The sequence below is a fragment of the Dendronephthya gigantea genome, unplaced genomic scaffold (assembly GCF_004324835.1).
Source record: "Dendronephthya gigantea isolate DGI-Jeju-01 unplaced genomic scaffold, DenGig_1.0 000004F, whole genome shotgun sequence".
Taxonomy (NCBI): domain Eukaryota; kingdom Metazoa; phylum Cnidaria; class Anthozoa; order Malacalcyonacea; family Nephtheidae; genus Dendronephthya; species Dendronephthya gigantea.
In genome coordinates, this window is record NW_021163014.1 from 3,283,505 (window position 1) to 3,292,928 (window position 9,424).

The 9,424-nt window shown below is 35.5% G+C and overlaps 1 long non-coding RNA gene across 1 annotated transcript; it reads left to right on the plus strand.

Annotated features, from left to right (window-relative positions):
• Positions 1-700: 700 nt before the first annotated feature.
• On the plus strand, positions 701-3,511 carry LOC114545225. Its single transcript, XR_003690848.1, has 4 exons — positions 701-780; positions 999-1,079; positions 2,503-2,614; positions 3,425-3,511. It is a non-coding gene; the product is annotated as an uncharacterized LOC114545225 (long non-coding RNA).
• The last annotated feature ends 5,913 nt before the right edge of the window (positions 3,512-9,424 follow it).

The window sequence follows — 9,424 nt, forward strand, 5'->3', positions numbered from 1 at the left end:
TGTCCTGTTATATATTATATACGCTAGCATAATTATTAGCTTGTAGTAATTTTGATGTTTGCTGACTTTAATAACAATTAATTTATTTAGAGATTAATAATTATATAAGTGAATGAAATTTTAGGGCATGATGTTTATCGTTAATATGAAATTTTCCATACTAGCTATAATCATTTGGTAGGTAAAGGCTAGCTTATACGACGCATCTTCGTCGAATGCAATTCAAACAATAGATAAGGAAATGAAAATGAAGCTTAATGAGGTTCATCATCTCATTATCTATTGTTTGAGTGGCATTCGACGCGACCAAAATGCCACGTAAGTAACCTTGGTCTATAATAGTAAAATTCCGTTCTAATTCGCCCTAGCAAAAGCTTTTAAAAAATATTTTTTACAAAAAATCAAGGTTCCAGAATCTTTGGTATAGTGAAGACAGGAAAACCTACAAGAGAATTTCAACGCCGAGCCTTCTAACCGCAGTCGGAAAAGACAAATGGACCACCAACATAAATTTCGTGACAGTTGTGGAGGCGACAGTTATAATGATATACATAATAAAGTCGCCGAGAAATTATTTCATTAGCAATATTTTTAATTTAGATCCTGCATGCATGTATCCGACAAACAGACAGCCTCATTATAATATCCATTAACCCAATACTCACGTGGTCGTATACATCGACTATATAAATTTGGGTGAAAACAGTCTAAAATCATTCGCTTATTGAAGTTTCTCAGTGAAGTATCGAAATTTTCATCGTAAAGAAATTACAGATTGAGGTGAGCTGTTTACTTGAATGTATAAAATAAGAAAAAGTGTCCGATTTTTAGCACTTTTATAATAACTTGTTATATAATCACGTAATATAATAATAATAACGTTGTTGTAATGATGTTCAATAGTAAACTATTAAAAATTGTGAAGACTATTTTATTAATATATTTATAGTTTTATATTATATATAAACAACTTCGACTTCACCCTTTATTATATTTAGCAAAAATGAATTTTCGTCTCGGATTTTGTCTGATGCTGGTTCTCTTTGTGACTGCTTTCAGTGTTGAGGGTAGAGAAAAAGGTAACATCCTTGATTTTTGTTTTAGCATATAATAATTACTTTTTTTTACTTCTTCATTCTTTTTTTAATTCTACATATGGACTACAGTGATTTAAGCATTGGCGAACCACACAGCTATACTGCATGTTCATTTATATTAATCCCCGAGCGGGCGCGGAGCGCCCTGCGAGAGTACTAATTCCGCCGGGAGATTAATTACACCAGGAGATTTTGACAGAACATAGCGGAATCCAAAATTGCCCAAATTCTATGTCATGGACCATGGACGTTCAATGGTCATGGTACTTAAACGAGTGAAGACTGGTAATTAGCAACTTGCTGATTGGCCAACGTTTGTGTCTCAGTGATAAACGTCAGCGACTTAACTGTCATTTTGTAAACTATTTTTTTAAAAAAACGTTTCGAAAACACAATATGAAATGTGGAATTAAATAAGATTACATAAACCTGGGAAGATTTAAAATTACATTTTATGTCCTTGGTGCAGTATGTCGTTTTGCTCAGCTTGGCAAGGACATAACCGACTATTTATAGGGCTTTACATCATCGTTTTAACTTCAAAAAGAGTTTTGATATAACAAATATCACTTCAAAGCTTTTATAGAGTCGATTCGAATTCAATAATCGAAAAACAACATCCGACGTTTATTGCTTGGTTATTTATACTTTATACTTGTGCTTTTTTGATGTTTTGAAGGTTTAGCTATAGTGAAGAATTAACTCTAACTTAAACTGTGAAAGTCTAGAACTTCATGCAACGTAATGCAGCAGGAAAACGGGTGATTTCACTTCACCTTTTAATATGACTGTGTTTGTTTCCAAAAAATTTGAAACATCAGCTATCGGCTATACATTTAGGTCATTTCGAGATATTGAAGGTTTGGTCTAGCTATCTCAGGAAATATTTTGCCTCGTTTGAAATTGCGAGGGGTTGCTGCATGCTTGTATTTCTAGTTACCTTTTATCCTTTCACATTGGAAAAATACCAGAAATTCCAGGTCGTGAAAAATGAGATGAGTAAATGATTATAAAAACGAGATCATTAAAGAGAGTGAAAGTTAACTATCATTAAATGCAGTGTTTCATGTACTCTACTTACAAGCACTAGAAAATAATCTTATTATTGCATGTGCGCAACAATATACAACCACGCAGCATTCGATCGGAACGCAAATTACACGCAGTATTATAGTAAAAATCTTATTGTTGTGATGAAAATGTCTGCATGCTTTCCCATTTAGCGGTAAAAAAGGTCGAGATACGATGATTAATCACGATTTATCCTAGAGGATAATTTAAAAGGTCAACGAAGAAGTAACTACACCTTTTCTGTCGCCCTCCAGAACGCATTTAATTATTTCATTCCGACTTAATTTTTAAGGGCTGATTTTAATTTTGTGTAATGTGATATTACACCGTATAGGTGCCAACCGTATGTACCAGGGACCATGCCGCGCCGAGTGTATTCCTAATTTCTTGGATTGTCCAAGAGATATACCAGGACAATGTTTTCAAGGTTTTAAGTGCTGCTATTTGTAAGTATTAAAGTTTATTTAAAGAAACCGATAATAATAATTTCACGTTCCCAATTTTTAAAGCAGAACTCAAGTCAAGGATTTATTTTCATTTTAAATTTCGGTATTTTTCAAAATACGATGTGCTGTCTGAATATCTAAAGCTGGTTTTCTACTAGGTGGTATATTTTTCAACCGAACGAAATTTTTTGCTCGATTTTTTTTCAATTCTGAGAAATCGACCGTGACGGATCGAGCGAAAAATTCCATCTAGTGGGAAACCGACTTAACATGCATGCACTAATTAAATTGCGCTGCATGTGCAATCTTAGACAATTCTTACATTAGAGGGCCCTTAGCTAACTGAGAGTGTTTGACGATGCTTTGTCAAATAAAACTTATAAATATAATATGAAAATACGTTATTACAAAAAAATATATTTGATATTCAACAAAATCAAAATAATTTATGCTCCCATGGGATTGCAATTATTTGTAAGAAAATGAAGCTGGTTTTGAATTTTTAAACCTAGTTATGCCCTTCACTAAGAGATGAAATGATACTTGCAGCTGCAATGTTTTATTTCATCAGAACGATTAAAATGCAACAAATTTTAAGGAATGCTACCCAAAACTATTTATTCGAAGCACCTTTTCTATATCGATCGCCTTGGCCGCCGTGCCAATAGTCTGAAGTCAAAATATTTTCCAAGCATTTTGTTATATTTTGCCTTCATATATATACGAAAGATAATACAGTTTTGGATATAATGAAAAATTTGGTTGCAATAATTGCTCTTCCTAATTCTTTGTACTCTTGCTTTTTTTTAGTGGCTAGTCGCAACTGAAGCAGACGACAGTTAGTAGACTCAAAGGATAAAAAAGGGAAAATAAAAGTAGAATGAAAATTGGTTAAATAAAATATTTTGTTTAACAAAACGTTTGTTGTAATCATTATCATGCATTAAAATTATTTTGCATGAGCTTCGATGTATAATTTCAATCAACACGCGTACAACACATGGCCATGCAGAAATGCATGCAGGCATTGGTGTTATGCTAAGGTAATCCCCTTGCATGACTTTGGTGTGACGTTGGTGTGGCAGGCATTGGTGTTATGCTAAGGTAATCACCTTGCATGATGTGAGATCTTGCATGACGTGTTTGATATGAGTTGTAGCTATACGTCTTTGATACGTGTTGTATACATCTTTGATGAGTTGCATAGCTATATGCGTTTTTAATATTATGTGTTATATATGTCTTTGATATGTGTTGTATACCTCCAGCGCTGTAGAAGATTGAGGGGCGCTTGGCGCAGGGCCCCCCTTCTTAAATGCTTATACTATAATTTATTAAGCAAATTACAGAAAACGTGGCTACTTTTTATTAAGTAGAATTAAAATGAGATCCTTAATAAATCGATATCTTTTAGCACTCCTATATGTTCATTTTAGCTAGGTTCAAGTACTTCTATGCAGCGGGTCTTGTATCTGTTGCATGTGCATACAAGCGTAAAAAAGCACAAGTTGTAACAAGTCTGCAGCAGAGTTGCTACAAGTCTGTTCACAAGCTTGCGAAAAAGATTTGTTCGCACCGCTTGCTCCAATTTGTTTTAAGAAGTTGGGACAAGCTTTTAACAACTTCTAACATGTCAGATGGCATTATCAGACTTGTTATAAGATTGTTCTGACAAGTCTTATACGATATGATACAACAACATTGCTACGAACTTGACAGCAAAAGAATGTAGCAATATTGTCACATCATGTTTGTACCTGACTTGTTGGAACTGCCCTAAAACTAAGTATTATCATTAATTGATTCACAAATTTATTACAACTTACCTCTTGTCGAATAGAAAAGCAAAATTTTTACACTAGGTATATAACAATATCAGTTGAAAATTCGCCTCGGTTTTGTTTTGTTTTTGTTTTTGTTTTTTATTATTATTTTTTTTATTATTTTTCGTCGTCCAAGTCTGTAATGGCACGAAATATACTAGTATTTGAAATGTGTATGTGATTGCATTTATCTATTTCCCATGCAGTCTTGTTTCCCAAGAATTGTGGTGCACAGCTTTGGCTAATTTTCGGATGCGCGATTTGATTTCGCTCGCATGATACGGCAATTCCTCCAAAAGGAACAAATAAACCGCTCTTTTGATGCTGTTCGATTAAGTCTAGATTAAATTGGGGTAAAAATATATTTAATGCATGTAGATTCCGTGTATGGGCGCGTTGACACGTTGCAGTTTGCACAGGATTGAAAATTTAGGTGCAAGACAAAGTGAATGTATCATGCGGTTTATTTACACTTTTGAACAATTGAACTTCTATACTTTTTAAAGTACGATGTGCTTCTGAATTTCGCGACCGAACAACATTTAGGTTCGCAAGGCATCTAAATGAATATGAACTGTATTGTTTATGTTCAGAAGCTTTATATTGAAGACTGGCACGTGCGCGCCACGCCGGAGTTAACGCCAGAACAGGCGTCTTGTTACTCCGGCGTCAGCAACGGAGTTGAAAATTCGCCTCGGTTTTGTTTGGTTGCTTTTTTTTGTTTTTTTTAGTTTTTATGGCCGCTTCCTATGGAAGCCGCCATGATGTTGTCACCTCTTGGCTGGCTATATATATATATATCTATCGAGGAAGTTTGTTACATCACGCGTGTCATGAGGTACCACGCGTCGCGCGCGCTTATCTCGTGTGATTTCGATTTAATGCGGGCTGCCATTAGCGAAGAACTGCGAAGAGAAAAGTGCATAGACTTCGCTATTTGTGTTCTTCTACAGACTACCATTATACTCACAGAAAGCTTTCAATTGCTTTCTCGAGCATTTCATTGTGCCTGGGCTGACTCGTTTGTGGCCGGACACAAATACGTGTAGGAACACGTACTGCTTAACTAGACTCAAGCACTGCGTGCTTGTTTATCAATCAGACTCAAGCACTGCGTGCTTGTTTATCAATCAGACTCAAGCTTTGCTTGTTTATCAATCAGACTCAAGCTTTTGCTTGTTTATCAATCAGACTCAAGCACTGCGTGCTTGTTTATCAATCAGACTCAAGCTTTGCTTGTTTAATAAAGAACCCAAGCCATTGTGCTGGTTAAAAGAGACTCAAGCGTTTGCTTGTTTATTACTGAAACTCGCCAACGGTGAAATACTATTCAACAACAGACAAGCAAATACAACTTGAAGCCTTGAACTGATAAATTTAATATGGCCGTCTCACTTGAAATGTACAGGTCCAGAATTGGATCACATAATAGCTTCATCAAAGCAAAACAAGCATCGTCACGTCTTAAAGGTAAATTTTGGAATGATATGTTACTATTGTTTTATTTGAGTGTATTTTACTTGCCTTGCTTGAAAAGGCTTGTGAATAAATATGAAAGAAGCCAGGAAGTAAATACTTGGTTTGTTCAAATGATGTGCTATCATGCTTCTTTACTGCTAAAATTGTCAAATGATGTTGAAGAGAACCCAGGGCCTACAACTATACATGAGATTGTTAACCATAGTCAAACAGTTTTTGCTGATTATAGCCAAGGTGATGTGAGATTTGGCCAAAATGCTGGTAAACAATGTGTGGCCATGTCACTAACCTCTATTGTACACAACAGTATTCTTAGTGTAAACATTTGGGACACAGCCGTACTGAACATAATTTTACAAACTGGCAACAATCTTTATGGTTATATTAGTAATTCTGTCAACAAAGATTTATTGTTACTTACTGATGTACCTGAACATGTTTTCATTGATAATAAGACATATTCTTTACAATACTCTGAGTCATTTTGTGGTGCTCTGACAATGGTAGCCAACAGTGAGCCCTTTGTGACACTAGAACATGCTCTAAATCAAGTGTTTTCTAGTTCTTTACTAAATTATCAAACAGCATTGTTAACCATTGGTAGTAACACAGTGGCAATATTTAGACCATTTCCAGAAGTATTTAAAATTTTTGATTCTCATTCAAGAGATTTGTATGGATTGCCATGTCCATTTGGTAGTTGTGTATTAATTTCAGTTGAAGGATTACAAAATTTAGTCGACTACTTCAAATTGACTTCACACGTTCAAGGTGTTTTACCTTTTGAGATGAAAGGTGTTACATGTATGTTGCATAGTCAAATAGATTATGAACCTGTGGTTGCTGACAACTGTCAAACACCTAGTATGAAAAACAGCAGAAAAACACTAAATGCTTCTGAAAAAGAAATAACAAAAATATTGGCAGACAAAAAGAAGCGACAAGATAATGCTAGAAAGAAAAGACAAAATGAATCACCAGAACAAAAAGCAGAACGCCTGTCAAAACAGCGTGCATATGCTGCAGCAAAGCGTAAAAAAGAATCAGTAGCTGAAAGAGAAAATAGACTGTATAAGGTTCGAAATATCAAGGCAAATCAGTCGATTGAGGCCAGAGAAAAACGACTCATTAAACAACGAGAGTATGCAACAAGTATGATAACTAATGAATCTCCTGAGGCTAGAGAAAAACGACTCATTAAACTACGAGAGTATGAAACAAGAATGAGAACTAATGAATCTCCAGAGGCCAGAGAAAAACGACTCATTAAACTACGAGAGTATGCAACAAGTATGATAACTAATGAATCTCCAGAGGCCAGAGAAAAACGACTCATTAAACTACGAGAGTATGCAACAAGTATGATAACTAATGAATCTCCAGAGGCCAGAGAAAAACGACTCATTAAACTACGAGAGTATGCAACAAGTATGATAACTAATGAATCTCCAGAGGCCAGAGAAAAACGACTCATTAAACACCAAGAGTATGAAAGAAGTATGAGAACTAATGAATCTCCAGAAGCCAGAGAAAAACGACTCTGTAGGAAACGAGCATATGAAACTAATGTGAGAGCCAATGAATCGCCTGAAGACAACGAAAAACGGTTGCATGCTAAAAGAGAGCTGTACAAGAATCAAATGAATAACCAAACAATTGCCCAGTTAATTAATAATTTCCACAGTGCGGTAGCTGTGGGTCCACTTTATGTATGCTCTTCCTGTGACCAATTATGGTATAAACATGGTGTTTCACCAGCTGCAAAATTCCGATTGCAATATCCAAACATGACAATACACCTTCAAAATATTGTTAGTGTTGATAATACTGAATGGCTTTGTCACTCATGCAGTCAACATTTAAAAAAGGGGAAAATCCCCCCGTGTGCTATATCAAATGGAATGAAATTCACCGACAAACCTGAATTTTGGGATCTAAATGAACTTGAATGCAGGCTAATAGCCCCAAGACTGGCATTTCAAAAAATTATGCAAGCTCCAAGAGGAAAACAATTTAAGATAACTGGGAATGTTGTAAATGTCCCTGCGGATGTGACAACCACTGTAAATATGTTACCCAGGTTACCACAGCAAACTGACACTATTAAGGTGCAGCTTAAACGTAGACTGCAGTATAAAAGTTCAGCACTTTCATTAAATGTACGACCGAATAAGGTTCTTCAAGCAGCCTCTTGGCTAGCTAATACTAGTGATTTGTACAAAGAACAAGGAATAACCTTCGATGAAAACTGGGAGTACAATAATTTTAATCAGCCTGCAAGTGATGATGATCCTAATGAATCAACAAATGATAGTATAAAGTGCACTAATGCTAACAGTAAATCCTCATCAAATAATGATGACTGGAGTGAGGATGAGGCAGAAATACCTGCTGGTGTGACTGATAGTATGCTAACTGCTACAGATTTTGTGAGCGATAGTGAGAGACAGCACATCTACAATTTTGCCCCTGGAGAGGGCAGTAAACCACTCAGTGTATTTAGAGATCAATACTCTGAAGAATTAGCTTACCCTGGTATATTTCTTGGTAATAAAAGGCCAGATGATAAAAAAAGGCAAGTTAGTGCTTACTATAGTGAGATATGCAAATCAGAGTTAAGAAGGTCTGACCGCAGAGCTGCAATGTGTATAGAGAATATATTTTTTAAAGCAAAGAAAATGCAAATGAAAATATTGCTTGGTAAGTCACAAATAGCTCTTAGAAAATGTAAATTAAATGATCGGACAATAACTGCTGGTCAAATAAAAACACAAGGTGCAATTGAAAATTTAATCCGTTTTGATGAAGGATACAAATTCCTGAGAGCACTTAGGGGATCCCCACCATATTTTGAAAAAGCAAAGAAAGATCTATTTGCTATGATAAGGCAACTAGGACCAGCCTCCTTGTTTTGCAGTTTTTCATCAGCTGAAACAAAATGGATCCATTTGCTAAGAATACTTGGTAGACTAATTGACCATAAGGACTATACTGATGACGAGTTAGAAAACCTGAATTGGGAGGAAAAATGTAGGTTAATTCAAAGTGACCCCGTCACTTGTGCAAGGCATTTTGATTATCAGTTCAACACATTTTTAAGAGAATTTCTAATGAGTAATTCTGCTCCTATTGGAAAATTAAAGGATTGGTTCTACCGTGTAGAATACCAGCAACGAGGTTCACCTCACATTCATATGTTAATATGGCTTGAAGATGCACCAGTATTTGGTGTTGACAAAGATGAAGACGTTGTATCATTTATTGATAAAATCATATCATGTGAAAAACCAGAAAATGATGAAAATCTGCTTGAGCTTGTCAACAGACAAACACATAGACATTCGCATACTTGCAGGAAAAGATCAAAAAGTGTCTGTAGATTTAATTATCCACAACCACCAATGAGGACAACCCAGATACTACATCCACTGGATGATACCATCCCAGCAGAAATTTCCAAACAGGCCTGTGCACAGTGGAAAGATATCAACAAAAAACTTAATGATAT